Here is a 10844-nt window from a genome sequence, read left to right on the forward strand (position 1 = left end):
GGTAATAAGCCGTGGATAACGAAGGAGGTGAGGGAAAGTGTTAAATTAAAAGCGGAAGCGTTTAGAGTAGCTAAGAGTAGTGGGCGAGAAGGGGATTGGGAGAGGTTTAAATGTCAACAAAGAATGACAAAGAAGTTGATAAAGAAGGGTAGGAGAAACTATGAAGCTGGGCTAGCGCTTAATATAAAAAAGGATAGCAAGAGTTTTTATAAATACATAAAAAGCAAGAGGCTGGCGAGGGTGAACGTTGGACCCTTAGAGGATGAGAGGGGGGACTTAGTGGTAGGGGATGGGGAAATGGCTGAGGCCCTGAGTAACTTTTTTGTTTCAGTCTTCACGGAGGAGGACGTGAATAATTTGCCGGATGTTAGAGATGGAAAGGTAGTAGGAGTGGAGGGTCTCAATGACATTACTGTTACTAGAGAGGCGGTGCTCGACAGACTGGAGGGACTGATTGTGGACAAGTCCCCAGGACTGGATGGAATGCACCCGAGGGTTCTGAAAGAAATGGCAGAGGTGATCGTGGATGCCTTGGTGGTTATTTTCCAAACATCGCTGGATTCCGGGGAAGTGCCGGAAGATTGGAAAACGGCTAATGTTACGCCGTTGTTTAAGAAGGGTGCCAGGCAAAAGGCAGGGAATTATAGGCCAGTTAGTTTAATGTCTGTTGCAGGTAAAATGTTAGAATCCGTGATCAAGGAGAAAATAGCGAGGCATCTTGAGAAGAATTGTTTGATAGAGCAGACGCAGCACGGTTTCATTAAAGGGAAGTCGTGTCTGACGAATTTATTGGAGTTCTATGAGGATGTGTCTAGGGCTGTGCATAGAGGAGAGCCGGTGGATGTGGTGTTTCTTGATTTTCAGAAGGCGTTTGATAAGGTACCTCACAAGAGGTTATTACAGAAGGTCAGGGGGCATGGAGTTAGGGGTAGGGTGTTAGCATGGATAGAGGATTGGCTGTCAAATAGGAGGCAGAGAGTGGGGGTCAATGGGTGCTATTTGGATTGGCGGTGGTGACTAGTGGAGTGCCCCAGGGGTCGGTGCTGGGGCCTCAGCTATTTACCATTTATATAGATGATCTAGAGGAGGGAACCGAGTGTATGGTGTCGAAATTTGCTGATGACACCAAGATTGGTGGAACGGCAAATTGTGCGGAGGGTGTGGAGAGTCTGCAGAAGGATCTCGATAGGCTGGGCGAATGGGCCAGGAACTGGCAAATGGAATTCAATGTTGGCAAATGTGAAGTTGTCCACTTTGGTAGGAATAATGGTAGCAAGGACTATTACTTACGTGTTGAAAAACTGCAGCAGGCGACGGTGCAGAGGGACCTCGGGGTCTTTGTGCATGAGTTGCAAAAACCCAGCCTGCAGGTGCAGCAGGTGGTCAGGAAGGCGAATGGGATGCTGGCCTTCATAGCGAGGGGGATTGAATATAAAAGTAGGGAGGTCTTGCTGCGGCTGTATAGGGCACTGGTGAGGCCGCAGCTGGAGTACTGTGTGCAGTTTTGGTCGCCGCACTTACGCAAGGATATTTTGGCCTTGGAGGCAGTGCAGAGGAGGTTTACTAGGCTGATACCGGAGTTGAGGGGGTTGAACTATGAGGAGCGGCTGAATAAACTAGGCTTGTACTCGTTAGAGTTTAGAAGAATGAGGGGAGATCTCATTGAGACATATAAGATGATGAATGGGATGGATAGGATAGAGGTGGAGGGGCTCTTCCCGCTCAGAAAGGACAGTAGGACTAGGGGGCACAGCCTCAAGATAAAAGGGGGGCGGTTTAGAACAGAGTTGAGGAGGAACTTCTTCACTCAAAGGGTGGTGAATCTCTGGAATTCTCTGCCCGTTGAAGTGGTGGAGGCTGCCTCGCTAAATATTTTTAAGACGCGGGTTGATGGGTTTTTGATAGGCGAGGGGATTAAGGGTTATGGGGAGAGGGCGGGAATGTGGAACTGAGACACGACAGATCAGCCATGATCTTATTGAATGGCGGGGCAGGCTCAAGGGGCTAGATGGCCTACTCCTGCTCCTATTTCTTATGTTCTTATGTTCTTATCCCATTTGCCTTCTTGATCACCTGCTGCACCTGCAGACTGGGTTTTCGCGATTTGTGCACAAGGACCCCCAGGTCCCTCTGCACCGTAGCATGCTGCAGCTTTTCGCCCTTTAAATAATAATCCCTCCTACTATTATTTCTGCCAAAGTGGATAACCTCCCACTTGCTAACATTATACTCCATCTGCCAGGTCCTCACCCACTTGCTCAGCCTATCCAGATCCCTCTGCAGACTTTCCACACCCTCCACGCAATTTGCTTTTCCACTCATCTTCATGTCATCAGCAAATTTCTTCACCCTACACTCAGCCCCCTCCTCCAGATCATCGATATAAATGGTAAATAGCTGAGGCCCCAGCACCGATCCCTGCGGCAGTCCACTAGTCACCAATCGCCAACCAGAATAGCTCTCATTGATACCAACTCTCTGCTTCCTATTAGACAGCCAATCCTCTATCCACGCTAACACCTTACCCCCAACTCCGTGCACCCTAACCTTCTGTAGCAACTTTTCATGGGTCCTGGCAACTTGTCTGCCTTGAGCCCCTTGGGTTTCTCTAATAATCTATCCCTTGTGATTGGGATTTTTGTAAGGATCTTCCTTGGTGAAGACTGATTTATTCAGCATATCGGCCATTTCATTGTTTGCTATTATCAATTCACCCGCCTTGTTCAGTTCAGGTCCCACATTTCCCTTAGCCTGGCCATCTCCTATTTCTGAATCAACTCGAACTGCTTCTCATGCTGCAAGGAAGTTTCCTCTTTTCTCTCTTCTAATGAGCTTTTTTGATCTTAGTTTTAAGTGTTCATCTTAATATTTCTTCAATGTTGAGGTTTCCACTCCTGCCACCCTTTCAGACACTGCACATTCCCACCATCCTATGGGTGATGAAGGTTTTGTCTAAATTCCCTGACCTTCATTGGAAAGGCTTGTGGAAGAGCAAATGTGGCACAAAGCTTTAGAACCCCCTTAGTTAACGATGTGATCCTGAGCTCAGCCTCTTCCTTTCTTTGGTCTCCATTAATTTGTTACTTTACTTGCTACTCACAGTAGAGGGAGCACTGTTCCAGAACTTTCCAGCAGAGCATGGGGCAAGCAAGGATTCTTCTGAAGTTGGTTATACGGGAAATCTTTGTTTTAACTGGTGCTTTGGATGGTGGTGGTTGCTACATGGAAAATTATACATTTAAAAAGCATCCAGACACAGAGAGAGAGAGAGACGTACATCACAGAAATGTAGATTGACAGGATTTTAGATGGAGGAGCCATCTCTTGCTGATGTGACACTAAACATATCGATGTAAATGAGGAATAACAAGAGAGAATCATAGAATCCTACAGTGCGGAAGGAGTCCATTTAGCCCATCGAGCCTGCACCAACTACAATCCCTCACAGACCCTATCCCCATAACCCCATGCATTGACCCTCGTCGTCCCCCTGACACTAAGGGGCAATTTACCACGGCCAATCCACCTAACCTGCACATCTTTGGGTTGTGGGAGGAAACCGGAGCACCCAGTGGAAACCCATTGCTGACACAGGGAAAATGTGCCAACTCCATACAGACAGTGACCCAAGGCCTGAATTGAACCCGGGTCCCTGGCGCTCTGAGGCTGCAGGGCTAACCACTGTGCCACTGTGCTGACACTGATGTGGCCATTCAATCTCCCCACTTCCACACAACATAGAACATTACAGCACAGTACAGGCCCTTCGGCCCACGATGTTGCACCGACCTGTGAAACCAATCTAAAGCCCATCTAACCTACACTATTCCAATATCATCCATATGTTTATCCAATGACCATTTAAATGCCCTTAATGTTGACGAGTCCACTACTATTGCAGGCAGGGCATTCCACTCCCTTATTACTCTCTGAGTAAAGAACCTACCTCTGACATCTGTCCTATATCTATCACCGCTCCATTTAAAGCTATGACCCCTCATGCTGGCCATCTCCATCTGAGGAAAAAGACTCACACTGTCCACCCTATCTAATCCTCTGATCATCTTTTATGTCTCTATTAACCTTCTTCCCTCTCACAAAAATAGCCTCAAGTCAATCAGCATTTCCTCATAAGACCTTCCCACCAAACCAGGCAACATCCTTGTAAATCTGCTCTGCACTCTTTCCAATGCTTCCATATCCTTTCTATAATGTGACGACCTGAAGTGTGGGATACTCCAAGTGCGGCTGCACCAGAGTTTCGTACAGCTGCAACATGACCTCACGGCTCCGAAACTCAATCCCTCTACCAATAAAAGCTAACACACCGTACGCCTTCTTAACAACCCTATCAACCTGGGTGCCAACTTTCAGGGATCTATGCACATGGACACCGAGATCTCTCTATTCATCCACACTGCCAAGTATTTTACCATTAGCCCAGTACTCTGTACTCCTGTTGCTCCTTCCAAAGTGAATCATTTCACAGTTTTCCGCAGTGATGAGAACGGTGATGAAAGCTGATGAGTAGTGTGTGCGCATTCACATGACCAAACATCCAAACAGTGGCCTGGCTTTAAGGAAATCTATTGGTCGTCTCATGCTTCAGAAATGAGCCAGACGCTCACAGAGAAGCTGCTCTCGCTTCCTGCCCATGACCCCTGACCCCGGCTTTCAGAATTTCCACGGCTAAGATCAGAATTATGGAAAAGAATTCCGCTTTCCTTCTCTGTCCCGCTTCTCAAATTGAGGAATTTGGGATTTTTCCCGAATGGTACCCACTGTTGGCAATGAATGCCGGGTGGTACGGTGGCACAATGTTTAGCACTGCTGCCTCACAATGACAGGGACACGGTTTTGATTCCAGCCTTGGTGACTGTGTAGAGTTTACGCGTTCTCCCTGTGTCTGTGTGGGTTTATACCGCGTGCTCTGGTTTCATCCCAGATTTGTGGGTAAGGTGCATTGGCCATGCTAAATTACCTCTCAGGGTCAGGGGGACAAGCATGGTAAATACATGGGGTTACAGGTATAGGGTCTGGGTGTGATTGTTATAGGTGCAGGGTCAATGGGCTGAATGGCCTGCTTCTGCACTGCAGGGATTCTATGATTCTCTGAATCTATCTGAAATTCCTATCAACTTCCACATTGACAGACCCTCCCAATAATTGTCTGCTGATGTAGAACATAGAACACTACAGCACAAACAGGACCTTCGGCCCACAAGTTGCGCCCATCACATCCATACCTACCAGGCCATAGAACTATCTGTAACTCCCATTCTCATTAAATCCCATGTACTCATTCAGAAGTCTTTTAAAAGACCCCAGCGAGTTCGCCTCTACCACCTACCATGGCACCGATTCCACTCACTCAGCACCATCTGAGTGAAAAACTTACCCTGAACATCTCATCTGTACTTGCTCCCCAGCATCGTAAACCTGTGTCCTCTTGTAGTGACCATTTCAGCCCTGGGAAATAGCCTCCGAGAATCCACCCTATCTATTCCTCTCAACATTTTATCAGGTCGCCTCTCAGCCTTCGTCTCTCCAGGGAGAAGAGTCCCAGCTCCCTCAACCTATCTTCATAAGGCATGCCTCCCAATCCAGGCAACATCCTTGTAAATCTCCTCTGCACCCTCTCAATAGTTTCCACAACCTTCCTGTAGTGAGGCAACCAGAACTGTGCACAGTACTCCAAGTGGGGTCTGACAAGGGTCTTATAAAGTTGCAGCATTACCTCCCGACTCCGAAACTCAATCCCTCGATTAATGAAGGCCAGTACACCATACGCCTTCTTGACCACATCCTCCACCTGCGAGGCCTTCTGCTCCTCAACACTGCTAAGACACCTACCCTTGATATTGTATTCCTTCACCCTATTGGACCTGCCAAAATGGACCACTACACATTTATCCACGTTGATGTCCATCTGCCACTTCTCCGCCCAGTCTTGCATCCTATCTATGTCTCGCTGCAACTTCTGACATCCCTCCAGACGATCCATTACATCACCAACCTTTGTGTCGTCGGCGAACTTACTAACCCGTCCCTCCACTTCCTCATCCAGGTCATTTATGAAACAGCAAGGGTCCTAAAACAGATCCCTGGGGCACTCCACTGGTGACCAACCTCCATGCAGAAAAAGACCTATCCACAACCACTCTCTGCCTTCTGCAGGCAAGCCAGTTCTGGATCCACAAGGCCAAAGCCCCTTGGATCCCATGCCTTCTCATCTTCTCAAGAAGTCTTGCATGGGGGACGTTATCAAACGCCTTGCTGAAGTCCATGTAAACCACATCCACCGCTCTTCCTTCGTCAATGTGTTCAGTCACATTCTCAATGAACTCAACCAGGCTCATAAGGCACGACCTGCCCTTGACAAAACCATGCTGACTATTTCTGATCAGTCTAAACTTCTCCAAATGCTCATAAATCTTGTTTCTCAGAATCCTCTCCATCAACTTACCAACCACTGATGTTAGACTCACCGCTCGGTAATTTCCCGGGCTATCCCTGTTCCCTTTCTTGAAAATAGGAACCACATCAGCAATCCTCCAATCCTCCGGAACCTCTCCTGTCTCCATCGACGATGCAAAGATCATCGCCAGGGGCTCTGCAATCACTTCCCTCACCTCCCACAGTAACCTGGGATACATCCCATCCGGTCCCGGCGACTTATCTATCTTGATAGAATTTAAAAGTTCCAACACATCCTCTTTCTTAACATCCACACACTCAATCTTTTCAGTCTGCCGCAAACCTGTAGTACAACCTCCCAGATCACTTTCCACCGTGAATACCGAGGCAAAGTACTCATTAAGCACCTCTGCCATTTCTTCCGGTTCCACACAGACTTTTCCCCCTTCACCTTTTATCGGTCCAATCCCTTCTCTTCTCATCCTTTTACTCTTCACATATTTGTAGAAGGCCTTGGGATTCTCCTTAATCTTACCCACCAAGGCCTTCTCATGACCCCTTCTGGCACTAATTTATTTATCATTTATAACTATTTATTAAATAATGAATATAATTTTAATTATTAATTATATAATAACAATTATGTTATAATTTTATAATTATTTATATACATGAATAATTTGCAGGAAAATGTAACTGGTTTGTTTGGTAAGTTTGCAGACAGCACAAAGGTTGGTGGATTTGCGGATCGCGATGAGGACCATCAGAGGATACAGCAGGATATCGATTAGTTGGAGACTTGGGCGGAGGTGTGGCAGATGGAGTTTAATCTGGACAAATGTGAGGGAATGCATTTTGGAAGGTCTAATACAAATAGGAAATATACAGTAAATGGCAGAGTATTGATAGGGAAAGGGATCTGGGTGTACAGGTACACAGGTCACTGAAAGAGGCAATGCAGGTGGAGAAGGTAGTCAAGAAGGCATATGGCATGCTTGCCTTCATCGGCCGGGGCACTGAGTTTAAAAACTGGCAAGTCATGTTGCAGCTTTATAGAACCTTAGTGAGGCCACATTTGGAATATAGAGTTCAATCCTGGTTACCACACTACCAGAAGGATGTGGAAGCTTTGGAGAGGGTATAGAAAAGATTTACCAGGATGTTGTCTGGTATGGAGGGCATCAGTTATGAGAATATGGAAGTTGAAGAAAGTTTGTTTGTTCCCACAGGAATGACGGAGGTTCAGGGGTGACCTGATAGAAGTCGACACTGTCAGCCGACAAGGCCTGTGGAGGATCATGTCAATGTTCGGCTGCACCCCCAGATCCATTCAGATGGAATGCCAGTTCCATGATGGTACGATGGCCAGAGCACTGGACGGCAGAGAAACTTTGAAGGCTTTCCCAGTCACCAATGGTGTCAAACACCCAGACTGTTCAGCATGATGTTTACTGCCATGCTGAATGATGTATTCCAGGACAGTGTTGCTGGAATCAGCCTCAAGTACAGAGTGGATGGGAAACTCTTCAACCTGAGGAGACTTCAAGCCATTAGCAAAGTGAAGGAGACTGTTCTGAGACACTTCCTCTTTGCCGATGACTGCGCCCTGTTTACTGGCTCAGAGCCAGAGATACAAGTCAGTATGGACAAATTTTCCACAGCTTGTGACAACTTTGGACTCACCATCAACATTAAAAAGACTGAAGTCATGCACCAGCCTGCTCCTCATGTACCGTACACAGAACCCATAATCACAATCAAAGGACAGAAACTACAGGCAGTGGACCAGTTCACTCATCTTAGCAGCACCCTCTCCCAAGCAGTGACTATTGATACAGAAGTTAACTGCAGAATAGCAAAGGCAAGTTCTGCTTTCGGTAGACTGCGCTCCACTGTATGGGAACGTCGAGGAATCAGCTCACAAACAAAACTGAAGGTCTACAGCACCGCGGTACTCACTACCCTCCTGTATGCCTGTGAAATGTGAACTGTCTATCAAAGGCATGCAAGACAGCTCAATCATTTCCACATGACTTGTCTTCGCAGAATATTACACATTAGATGGCAAGACAAAGTACCAGACACTGAAGTTCTCTCTGGAGCAAGTCTACCATCAGTCCCCACAAGGCTGATGAGAGCACAGACTCGGTGGGCAGGTCATGTCATTGTTATCGGACAATAAATTTTCTGAAATTGGGTACACAATATGGAAGCAGAGTAAAGTTGCACTCAGAGCCTCCCCACTAAAGGTCACAAGGGAACAGACACAGACTCGCAGGCAAGGACATGCTTTTAGAATGCAAATGAGGGCTCGCACACAAAGGGAACCGGACAGGATGGCACCTACAGGGTCGAAATTAAAAAGTACATCCCCATCCAACCAAATCAGCACCTCTGCTCTAATCAAGCAACCCTCTATGGAGAAACCTAAGGATTAGCATAACTAAGGAAGCATCCCTGGCCCCACAAACTTCCTGAGATCAGTCAAACACCCATTGTTCAAACCCCGGAGATTCTAGACCATTAATAAACCCATCAGACAGAAACCATTAACACACACTTAAAAACATCGTTACAATACTTGAAGACATCGAAACAGGATGGTCAGAGTCGAATACTGGAAACAAAACATTAGTATTTGAATTGTACAATGTATTGGAGTTCAGGTATAACTGTAACCCATTGCGGCGGGTCTTTAGAGTGCTTTCGGGACAGTTCGGTCTGTCTGTCCTGACTGCACCTCCGTCGACGTTAAAATAAAGCTGTCCCGCTGTTGAACCTGACCCTGAGTCCGGAGTGATCGTGTCTGCCCACTCGCGCTAACATCATCCATTTGCTGGACGAGCGCATATCCAAGCAGCTCCTTTTTGGGGAACTCTCTGCTGGAAGACGCTTGCATGGAGGGCAGAGGAAACATTACAAAAACACACTAAAGTCCTCCCTGAAGTCGCTTGACATAAACACGACCACCTGGGAAAGACTGGCACAAAACCGCCCTACCTGCTGCTGCCTCACCCACAAAGGCTGTCAAGCTTATGAAGCAAGGTGCAGTGCTGAAGCACAACTTAAACACCAGTTGCACAAATCCAGAGCCACCAGCGCAACAACTACAGTGCCCACACAAATCTGCCCAATATGTGCCAGGACATTCCATACCCGAATTGGCCCTGATCAGTCATCTTCGGGCACACCGCAACCAGCCTCAAAATGACTCATGGTGTCGAGGTCCTGATGGATGAACAACAAGATTGTGAGGCATGGACAAGGTGGACAGTAAGAAGCTTTTTCCCTGGGTGCAAGAGTCACTTACGAGGAAGCAGAGGTTTATGGTGCCAGGGGCAAGGTTTAAAGGAGATATACGAGGCAGATTTTTGACACAGATGGTGGTGGATGCCTGGAACCCATTGCTGGGGGAAGGAATGGAAGCAGATACAACAGTGAGTTTTAAGGGGCGTCTTGAGAAATCCATGAATAGAATGGGAATAGAGGATATGATCTGCGGAAGGGGAGAGGGTTTGAGTTCAGTCGGGCAGCATGGTCGGTACAGGCTTGGAGGGCCAAAGGGCTGTTCCTGCCCTGTAAATTCTTTGTTCTTTGGTTGTTGTTATTTGTTGAACGCTTTCCCTTTCTGTCCGTCCAGTGTCTGCTTAGCTGCATTTTTGAAAATCTCAGAGGGTTCGATTTGAAATATTGAAAACATTGCGTTTGTTTATTCATTGTCAGTAATTTTAATCCCCAGAGAAACTCCTCTCTGTGGATTCCACTCCCACATAAATGTGAGGCTTCTTTCAATGTCCTTCCACAATGCCTCAGTAACCTCGAGTGCTGACTGGTTCACTCTCAGCTGCCAAAGTCCAAACATGCTTCGGGAATTCTCAAAAACCTTCCGTGTGCTGCACACACTCTGGGAAGTGCAGAAGATATATTATCCCATCATCGCTGCTCTTGGCGTTCCCTGTAAGTGTCGCTGTTAACTCCATGCATCATGTTTAACTGTGGCATTTCTCCTCTGTACTTCCGGATTCCTTTCACTCTCTCAGCTCATTGATGGTCCTGGTAAGTAACATATGCTGAATTAGTGCTGTTGATGGTGAAGAAACATGAAGACAGAGATTTTGTGAGCTAAATCACAATTTGCCTCAGTGTCCCCGAACAGGTGAAGTGTGGCGACTCGGGGATTTTTCATAGTAACTTCATTGCCGTGTTAATGTAAGTGTATTTGTGACACTAATCAATGCATTTTAACTTTATGAACTTAGATTCTGTATCTATTGTGGATAGTTTGATCCTGTTTGGTTCTTTATTTCACAGTCCATTGCTGTTTTTCCAATGCCTGTCTCCAACAGGAGAAACTCTCACAAAGAAGACACTCAAGTATACATAGTCATGAAAATTCTAATTTCAGACTGAAATCTCATTGAATACTG

Source organism: Carcharhinus amblyrhynchos, chromosome 33 (genome assembly GCF_965287045.1).
Source record: "Carcharhinus amblyrhynchos chromosome 33, sCarAmb.v2.hapA, whole genome shotgun sequence".
Classification (NCBI taxonomy): domain Eukaryota; kingdom Metazoa; phylum Chordata; class Chondrichthyes; order Carcharhiniformes; family Carcharhinidae; genus Carcharhinus; species Carcharhinus amblyrhynchos.